The sequence below is a fragment of the Perca fluviatilis genome, chromosome 8 (assembly GCF_010015445.1).
Source record: "Perca fluviatilis chromosome 8, GENO_Pfluv_1.0, whole genome shotgun sequence".
NCBI classification, from domain to species: domain Eukaryota; kingdom Metazoa; phylum Chordata; class Actinopteri; order Perciformes; family Percidae; genus Perca; species Perca fluviatilis.
Genome location: NC_053119.1, coordinates 30,968,713 through 30,979,085, shown reverse-complemented (window position 1 = coordinate 30,979,085; position 10,373 = coordinate 30,968,713). Strand labels below are relative to the sequence as shown.

Genomic DNA, 10,373 nt, shown 5'->3' with positions numbered 1-10,373 from the left:
AGCTTTGTAAGACCTTGAGGAACCTGTAATATTCATGCCGGGCGAAATTCAAACTGTAAATATACTTTAGTTATGCGAAGTGAGCAAGCTGCGGTATTTCCCCATTGTAATGAATGGGACATATAGCAAGCAGCTGTTCGTTCCTACAAAGACGCTATGCGTTCATAAAAATGCCTTAAAATCAAATCGGACACAACGGTTAGCTTTATAAGACATTGGGGAATGATGTTGTATAAGTGGCGTGGACGAAATTCAAACTGTAAATATAATTTAGTTATGGCGACAATGTAGCTAGCTAGGCGGTATTTCCCATTGTAATGAATGGGACATATAGCAAGCAGCTGTTGTCGTCCTACAAAGACGCCTTGCGTTCATAAAAATGCCTTAAAATCAAATCGGACACAACGGTTAGCTTTATAAGACATTGGGGAATGATGTTGTATAAGTGGCGTGACGAAATTAAAACTGTAAATATAATTTAGTTATGGCGACAATGTAGCTAGCTAGCTGCGGTATTTCCCCATTGTAATGAATGGGACATATAGCAAGCAGCTGCTCGTCCTACAAAGACGCCTCGCGTTCATAAAAATGCCTTAAAATCAAATCGGACACAACGGTTAGCTTCATAAGACATTTGGGGAATGTGTTGTATAAGTGGCGTGACGAAATTCAAACATAAATATAATTTAGTTATGGCGAAGTGTAGCTAGCTAGTGCGGTATTTCCCATTGTAATGAATGGGACATATAGCAAGCAGCTGCTTGTCCTACAAAGACGCTACCGCGTTTCAAAAAATGCCTTAAAATCAAATCGGACACAACGGTTAGCTTTATAAGACATTGGGACATTCAAAACCGTAATTGTATTATTTATAGATATAGTTATGCCGGCAGCTGGCCGTGGAGCCCGTAGTGCAGTATCACACAAAGGGTGACTTTGCCCTGGGTATGGAGCCCAGTAGGCGGTCGTTCGTCAGACTGTGTGGAGCTCCTAAAGTCCGACACGTCTTACCAAATTTGCAATTAGCCATCAATTTTTGTAAACGGCCCATATTTGAGCTTTATATAGTTGATTTCTTCTCTCGCAAAAAGTCTCAGAAGTGAATTTGGTAATGAAACATTGCAGTGTCTGGAATATGAGATTCTGTCGCTTCTCTAATGTATGTGTATTGGGGATTCGCTCAACCAGTCAACGCGCGTCTCTAATGTCTGCGTATGGCAAGTCGCTCAACCAATCACCGCGCAGCTCATCTAAATATTCATGACCATACCATATTTGGAAGAAAAGCTGTTGTTACAAATAGGGCCAAAACACAGGGATGCATACGGGCCCATAAAATATCAACCAGGCCATTTACAGCCCAACCAATGTTACATACCCCATTAGGAGACCATAAGGAACAGTGTGAAATACCCTATATAATCATTCTATCACCCCTTTAACTATGTCGGTGAGATGCATTAACAGTTACTCAGTTGTTCGCAGGTCATAATGAAGGATCGTTTATTGAGCGTCTGGACGTCTTATTATGATCACAATCTATACATCGCAGCGACGTATTAACTATGTCGGTGAGCTGGATTAACAGTTCCTCAGTTGTTCGCGGGTCATAATGAAGCATCGTTTATTGAGCGTCTGGATGTCTTATTATGATCGCAATCTATACATCGCAGCGACGTATTAACTATGTCGGTGAGATGTATTAACGGTTCCTCAGTTGTTCGCGGGTCATTTGGAAGCATCGTTTATTGAGCGTCTGGATGTCTTTACTGTACACACACACTGTTGATGTGATGGACAGTGAATCTGAATTGTGCCCAGCAACATATTCGCGCCACAGTCGATAAAGGAAGGGGAAAAAAGTTGCCAGTCTACGAAGGGTTAGGATGGAGACTGCTTCTTTGCTGCTGTCAAATACCATGGTAAGCACTATTTCATCTTAACGTAACGTTAATACAAATATTTCGATGTTTTCTCATGTGGAAGTTGGTGTTCATTGGACTAATAACAAGATATGTTAGTAATTTACGCCATGTCATGGTTTAAAGTAACTTTAGAGCCGTTAGATCAGGCTCACATCGCACTAGCTGCCCTTTTTCACATTCATTTAAAATTAAAATATCCGTGCTCTAGCTAGTTAGCTTGATATATGTACTAATCTGACTGAATCTGAATGTAAAGTTAACGTTAGCTGCTATGTCAGTTGCAGTACATGTCAGTAACGTTAGCTAACGTGAGGCTGCTAGCTATAGCTAATTGAACGTTACCCGATATCCCTTAACGTTAATTTTAGCTAGCTAGCTAACAGTAACTGAGTGCCGCACCTCAGTCATACTTTGCTCATATCGGTTAATTTGATTTTTGTTTTGGCTTTAATGGAACTGAAATCTCAACAGGGAACATTTAAAGCTGAAGACTTGTTATATAATCAAAATGTAGCTAGCTAAAGGTAAATTCGGCATGTAGCGTTAGCTAGCTAGCTAGCTAATCTGCCAACTAATGTTAAATCATTTAAAAAAGGTGAAGAGGTTCAGGGGCCGTCTAATGGCAGGCTAACATTCGTACTTATTACATTGTGATTGTAATATTTTATTTTTACCCTGCTTATTAACTAAATGACACTATGTAAAATTAGTTTAGGACCGTTTAGCTAGTAAGACTGTGGTTCGTTTCTGTACACTTGGCATTAAATCTGGTTAACAACTGATTTTGAAAATGGGGTTGGGAGTGCCAACGGTCATAAAACATCAGTTATTAGCTAGATGGTGCCCGTTTTCGTTGGCTAACGTTAGCCTTCAAAACACTAATGAGCATCGTCACCTGTTACCATGATTTTCTTGCTGATATATATAACGTTGATTAATTAAAATAAAAACAATTTACCTGGCAAGCTAGCGTTAGCTTAATGTAGTTACTGTCCAGTCACTTAACTTTAAGTTTTACTTTTTGTTGAAGCTAAATTGACCATACGCCTAACTGACATTAGCGGTTTATAATCGGCTTTAACAGGGACTAAACACGTTCGATGGACATATTGAATCACATTTGACTTTGAGAGCAATACAATTATCAATATCACAATAATTTAATTGGTATATTGCTTTTTTTCCCCGTTTTTCCGTTAGAACAATGTAGCTATATGTGTGCATCTGTAAGATGTATGAAATACGTTGGAACGATGTATATATGTATACGTCGCGGAGAGAGCGGTTACATGTCGTTGAAACGTACAGCAGCGACGTCCCAGGGACGTCGTGCCAGTGAGCAAACGAGCAATCTACTACGTATCCCCGATGAATTTGGATTACATCGCCAATACATCGTGGCGACGTATGTGTGCTATAATGTTTATAGCAAGGGTAACTTTGGTAAACTGTTAGTTGATGTTTGTTTGCTGTTTGTTTCACTAGTTATCCCTCATTAAAAAGGGGGTTCTTGCTAAGAATATCAACATCTTCTACAAAATGTCAGGAATACACTGTGTTCATTGCGAAACAGTAGTTACAATACTAAAAATACTGCATCCTCACAAAAGAGCAGTATTTTTTGATAGTAGCTTTCACATAGTGTGTCTGTTTTTATGTTGGTAAGATGTATAGTGGAAGATCAGAAAACGTCGGCAGGAGGTGGGAGAGAAGGCAATGCAGAGATGAAGGACATCATACCACAATAATAGTTGTGTGTATAAGCCTGATCAACAAATGAAAAGAGTCAGGTATGTTATTGTCATATTAGTTTGTTGCAAGATGCAAATTACACACAATCTGAACGCAATCTGAATCTATCTAGTATTTGGGGCAGGCGCAGTGCCACTCATGAGTCTTATGTGTTGCTCTATTTTTTTAACCCCCTGTGTGTTCAAGGGGTCCTAGACTTTCTCTATCTATTACATTGTACTTGAATTATTAATTACCTCTGTATATTAATCTCTTTCAGATAAGAGGAAAGAGTTTGAAAACTGATTTGACGACCACTGCTGAATTGGCCTGCTAAGAGGAAGAGGCACTAATGATTCCAGAAGAGGAAGCCAAAGAAGAAGACCTACACAGACTTTGAAATGGGTAGGTAATAAACTATTATTAAATCATATCCATCTATCAAGAGTAAATATTTTAACCCTTTGGAAGTTGTACTTAAGTTACATTTTGTATTCAAATGTAACCCTAATGTGCAGTGAAGGAGATATACCACACGTCCTTCCTGCTGCTGCCAGACTTTATAATCAACACTGCTCCAAGTAGACCACACACACCCTATCTGACAATTTACTCACGTGCAACATCAATGTACACCTTTTTTATGCAATATCAATAACTCCTCTGTGCAATACTGTGAATACCGTATTATTAAACTTTAATTAAAACGTCTGTATACTGAACAGTTTTTGAACTGCTTTATTCTTGCATTTTTACTGATGCTTTTGTCATTGCACTTTCCTTTTGGTGCAGTATCACTGAAAATGTCCTCCACTGTGGGATTAATTAAGGATCTTATCTTGTTTTAAATTTTTATATGTTTGTATTTTTCAGATCTCTCAATTGCCATGATGACCAAGATATTCAACGGGAAAATGTGGAAAGCTACCATATTCCACAGTCATTACTTTGCCAAATCATCTGTGGTAAGTTTACAAAATCGTAATTGAAAATGGGAGGAGGAAGTAAAGAGAGGGCAGCATAAAATGACACCTTTGGTTTCAAAAGTAAATACTTTTTAAATAATTGTGATTACTATGAAACCTTGATGTTAGCCCTTTTAGAGAGAAAGTTATGGGACGATTTATAACATGCTATTTAAAGCTTTAATTTACAAAGTGATCTAAATACATATTGTCAGAATGGCACTTTAACAGCGGTTGAGGCTAGATGGGATACAGCTACGGTGACGACAGTAAAGTTTAGGCACCAAAACGACTTGTTAAGTTCAGGAAACAGATCGTGGTTTGAATAAAAAACTCTAGAGGAATGAAACACGTTTTCCTGTGTGAAAGTATAACAAATATATTATTATATTAGTCTAGATTTTGCGGGATTTTTGCGTAACTTTTGGCCGTAGCTGTATCCCTTCTACCGTAAACAGCCCACCTTGAACTTCATCCAAAATGAAACTGCACAGACTGCAGCGCCCCCTACTGACCAAATGTCCTTACTGTTCAATTATATTTAAAGGCTGAATTGGAGCTTCTGAGGAAAATTTAGCAGAGAATTTAACTACGTTAACAACATTTGGCTTGTCATATTCTACTTGCCATATTCTTCTATTCACATCTGCAAAAAAAAAATATTACTCAACCACTTCTTAAAAACAAAGGGAGATGAAACAAAATGTATTAAAAGATACTTCTTCGAATAACGCACAAAACCCAAATCTTTTGTTCTTGTCACTGCAGCAGCACCACTGAGGGACCCTACTTTCCTGAGTACGAAGCCGGCCATCAAGGAGTTCCCCGACTGGCAACAGACTGGAGCAGAGGCTGTAGCAGGGACAGCATTTTTTTTTGCTACTGAAATAATTTACATTATGATAGAAAGTGGACAATATAGTGTGACAATTAGTTTTTGTTCTCCAACATGTACACACTGCTGTTGTGAAGCAGTGATATACAGCTCACGAGTGTGTAGTCAAAAGAGAGAAATACTGTATATTTCAGCGACTCCTACAGATTAAGAAAAATAATGAATTTTGTTAATAAATAAATGTTATTCTGGGCTCAATTGTTAAGTGTTTGGGTTCAAATAACATTACCATGATCCCATAGGCATCCAAAAATTGAGAAAGTGACGTTTTTTAAAACTGAAACAAGGTGTTTGACATCCTGTTGTGTTTGCAAGCCCTTTTTATTACCACGGGTTTACAGACAGTCTCTAATAATTGGGTATCACCTTGAACACAGCCAATAATCGAGAGACACACCCACCAAACGAGAGAAAACATAACTCAAGCCGTTGCACCCCGTTCCCAGGAAACGTGCGTGCCCCAGCTCTTTGCCTGAAGGGAAGCCCACAGTCTCAGACTTTTAAAAAAAAACCTGGTTTAAGCTTTTAACCCTTGTGTTGACTTCGGGTCAAATTGACCTGTTTTCAACTTTTGTTTAATATCAGAAAATATGGGTAGAAGAAAAATTTAATAATTTTTCAAGGTTGACGGGAAGACAACACAAGGTAATTTTTTTGTACATTAGCCCTTAGTATAGACCACAGTAGGATAATTATCCCCAAATCTAGCTACATACAAGAATATATTTTAATGTATTACAGTGTGCTATTTTCTATAATGATTTGAACTTGTGTAAATTGTCTTTGAGTACCCTGAAAAGTGCTTTATAAATAAAATGTATTATAAGTAATTGTGTATGGTTTATCTATCTTACTTTAGCAATTCAATTCAGTAAAGATATTTAAAGTAATTGTGTGTGACCTATACTGACCAGTTTTGTTAAATGGATTAATGCAGGATCAATTGATCTGCACATCTTCCTGACATCTGTATTACGTATAACAGATGTCAGGAAGATGTACCTGAGACTGCATCTGTAAGATGTATAGCAGATGTCAGGAAGATGTACCTGAGACTGCATCTGTAAGATGTATAGCAGATGTTAGAACGATGTATATAAGCCTGCATCTCTACGATGTATTGCATACGTTAGAACGACGTATATAAGCCTGCATCTCTACGATGTATTGAATACGTTAGAACGACGTATATAAGCGTACATCTCTACGATGTATTGCATACGTTAGAACGATGTATATTGCCTGCATCTCTACGACGTATGGCATACATTAGAACGATGTATATTGCCTGCATCTCTACGACGTATGGCATACGTTAGAACGATGTATATATGTATACGTCGCGGAGAGAGCGGCTATATGTCGCTGAAACGTAGCGCAGCGACGTCGCGGGGACGTTGTGCCAGTGAGCAAACTATCAAAATACTACGTATCACCGATGCATTCTGATTACATCGCCAATACGTCGCCGCGACGTATGTGTGCTTACTGGGATGTTGTTTATCTTACTTCGATTTTATAAGACCAATAATTTTTGCGTGAATCTAAATCAAGTGACTGCTAGGCTACTTCAAAAACTTAAATGGAGCTGGTAAAAATAAACATTTTCAAAACCGCACTCAGAACAACCAAAAACAACCAAACGGGAACGTTGTGTGGAGGTAACAGTGCAACCACAGGAGAACGTTCCCGTTGGTTGGTTCCCCTAACGTTTAGGGAACGTTATAACCATGAGGGAACGTACCCTAAACGTTAGTTTTTGGTTTGGTTCGAACTAACCTTTAGAGAACCAAAAACTAACGTTCCCCAACGTTCCCTAAACAATAAAAAAATAAAACCTCTTTCCCCTTAAAAAATAAAACCAAGGAAGACAGTTTTCATGTTTAATGCATTTTTTATTGAACCACACTTCATTCTGACTTGACATTTTACACACAATGAAAAATATAGCCTTTTTTTACCATATTGTTTTAACAATCCCTATTTATTTATTTCTCATAGACAACTATTTATGTATGCATATTTTTAAATGGGCTACAATTAATATGGTGTTCACATCCAGTTGTCAGGTAGGTGGGAAGACATGAAACTTGTGATTTTGGCATCATTTAAACCTTGTGTTGTCTTCCCATAGACGTGAGCTTGTTGTCCTTCCAGGTCAAAATTGAAAAGGTTTTGAAACGTTTGTCACTTTTGACGTTTTTTTTTTTTTTTTTTTTAAATAAAATGGTCAATAATCATATTTCTTAAAAATAAAAAAAAATTAAACAGAAATTGTGAATTATTTTGCCTGATAGTTTAGATCAGAGGATATTGAATGGATCAGTTTATTTCAAATGCTATAAAATTGAAAAAAAGAAACAAACTCACAATTTAATGAAAGTAATCATTCATTTTACCTGCCAAGAATGTTACATGGCTTCCATACAACATGCATCCACGCATTCATGTTATGTTGGGGCAATTTGATTCAAAGAAACTCATAATTCTGATATAAAAATGGGTCAAATTTGACCCGAGGACAACATAAGGGTTAATTTTTTCTCACGCATCCAACTTAAGAGAAATGCCACAGATTTTCCTTTCTCTCGCAGCATAAAATATGATTGTACAGTAACCTGCTCGTTCCCATGAGAAACTTGATCATTGTAACTTGCAGTTTCAGGTGATGGAAAATATACTGAGTGCAACAAATGTCTATGTAACAATGAGATCCAGTTCATTCAAAATGGACCAGCTGTGTCCTGCCTTTCTGTGTGGAGCTGTAGTTCCCGACCATGGTCCAAATACATACACAGGCGTTTCTGAGTTTTGTCTACACTGTCTGCCTGTTCGCCCTCTGGCTTCGGCCACCATCCCTATCAGAGGCTAGCTGCAACCACCTGGTGATGAGAAGCTCCATTTCCTTTTCCGTAGGATCTTTGGTCAGGGCATTCCGGCGGACTGCATCTGAGAAAAACACAAGACAGAAGAGGGCAGCATGACCATGTGATGTTACTCGGTAACCACCAACAGTTAATTTGGATATCACCACATTGCAGTTATCCAGCAATAACAATCACCCAGAACCACACTTTTCAAAATGAGTCCTTTGAATGCAGGCTTTCGGTTGGCCCCACTCCAATTAATGAGTCTAGCCAGAAAGGTGTTCATTGCTCTTTTCAGGACCCGCCCCACGGTGTCTTTAAGAGTCATGCCTCCGACCATTCCAAGGAGAACAGTCTGAAACAAAAGACATTTACCTCATTAGTTATTTAAAGGTCCCATGGCATGAAAATTTCACTTTAGGAGGTTTTTTAACATTAATATGAGTTCCCCCAGCCTGTCTATGGTCCCCCAGTGGCTAGAAATGGTGATAGGTGTAAACAGAGCCCTGGGTATCCTGCTCTGCCTTTGAGAAAATGAAAGCTCAGATGAGCCGTTTTGGAATCTGCTTGTTATGAGGTCATAACAAGCGAGGTTACCTCCCCTTTCTCTGCTTTGCCCACCCAGAGAATTTGGCTTTCAGAAAAGTGGCAGTTGGTCAAGGCCACACCCCCACCCTCCACCTTGCCACTCCCACTCTCCTCCTCAATAGCTTCAGACACAGAAATGGCACATCCTAAGGAAAGCTCATTGTAGGACTGGTTCTTGTGGCTGTAATTCTGCACCAAAGCTGAATTTCAGATACAGTATTAGGGGACCACTAAGGTCTAGGTGTAGCCCATTGACTTTGACTAGTTATCTGACTGTTTGTAGTGGAGACTGGTGACCACGGTAGTCGACTAGCCGCTGTGATGTTCGCTGAAGGGGGAGAAGCCCAGAGACCTGCTGCCGAGCTGTTTACATCAGAAGGGGGATCATCAACTGTGGTCTCTGAAATATGGCCTGGGGACCAAAAACCTTGACCAGCTGGCTGACTCCCTTCACCTAGAGCTGTCACAAAGGTGCAATTGGTCATTATGTTAGATTCACCCAGATGCTTAATAAAAGATTAATGGAAACTACTCTAACAACTAACAGGCCTACCATCAAGTGATGGGATGCAGGGGGCTGGTGCAAGTAGAGTGTAAGATTTCTTTTTGGTTGGGGCATGAGGTGCAGCAGTCCTCCCCTGCTCCTCTTCCTCTTCCTCCTCCTCCTCCTCTTCACTGCTGCTCACTATTCTTCTACAGCCTCTAACATTGATTACATTGGGATGTCAGTTTGTCATCGCAGTGAATACTAAATTATATTTAATAGATTTTTTTTAAAAGTTAGTTTTGTCAGGAGGTTGGGGGTGCATTGTAAGGCCCTCTAGCTGGCGGCCTAATTGTTTGCCTAGGTGTATTGTAAATTTTGACGCAGCCATTGAAATGCTTTGAAGGAAATTGTGGGCCACTCCTACCTATTCTTTCTCTTCATGTACTCTGGCCTGTTGTCCTCATCTTCAGTGTTTAGATCATAGGTAATTGTAGCCTCTAGCAGCTTTGCACAGGCAATCTCATACACGTCTGTAAACACAAATGCAGATTAGGTGTAAATGGAAGGGCTCCTTATTAGGTTACTTTTGCAGTAAGGTTTCAATTCAACAAGTGTGGAATTGTGTAATTTGAGAATGAAGCATTACTATACCATGTGAATACATCACACAGACTCTGAATCGAGTCCTGTCAGCACCAGGCATCACCCCATCTTTAGCTGCCCTACGCAGCTTTGCAAGAGATACAAAAGGGGGCCAGAAACTTTGGCCTCCTTTCAGCCAATTAGAGTGGACAACTTCAACCTCCTTTGAGTTGACAAACTCCACGACATGATACATTCTATAAAGAAGAAATGTAGGAAATGTAGAAATGTAGCTATAGAACAACATATTAAAGGGGCGCTATGCAGTTTTGT

At 39.2% G+C, this 10,373-nt stretch overlaps 1 long non-coding RNA gene across 2 annotated transcripts; it reads left to right on the top strand.

The window, feature by feature from the left end:
- Positions 1-1,853: 1,853 nt before the first annotated feature.
- On the top strand, positions 1,854-5,698 carry LOC120563347. 2 transcript variants are annotated; one of them, XR_005639934.1, is made up of 5 exons: positions 1,854-1,922; positions 3,600-3,715; positions 3,937-4,061; positions 4,530-4,621; positions 5,390-5,698. It is a non-coding gene; the product is annotated as an uncharacterized LOC120563347 (long non-coding RNA). The 2 variants fall into 2 exon arrangements; XR_005639933.1 differs by lacking the exon at positions 1,854-1,922 and adding an exon at positions 3,214-3,330.
- The last annotated feature ends 4,675 nt before the right edge of the window (positions 5,699-10,373 follow it).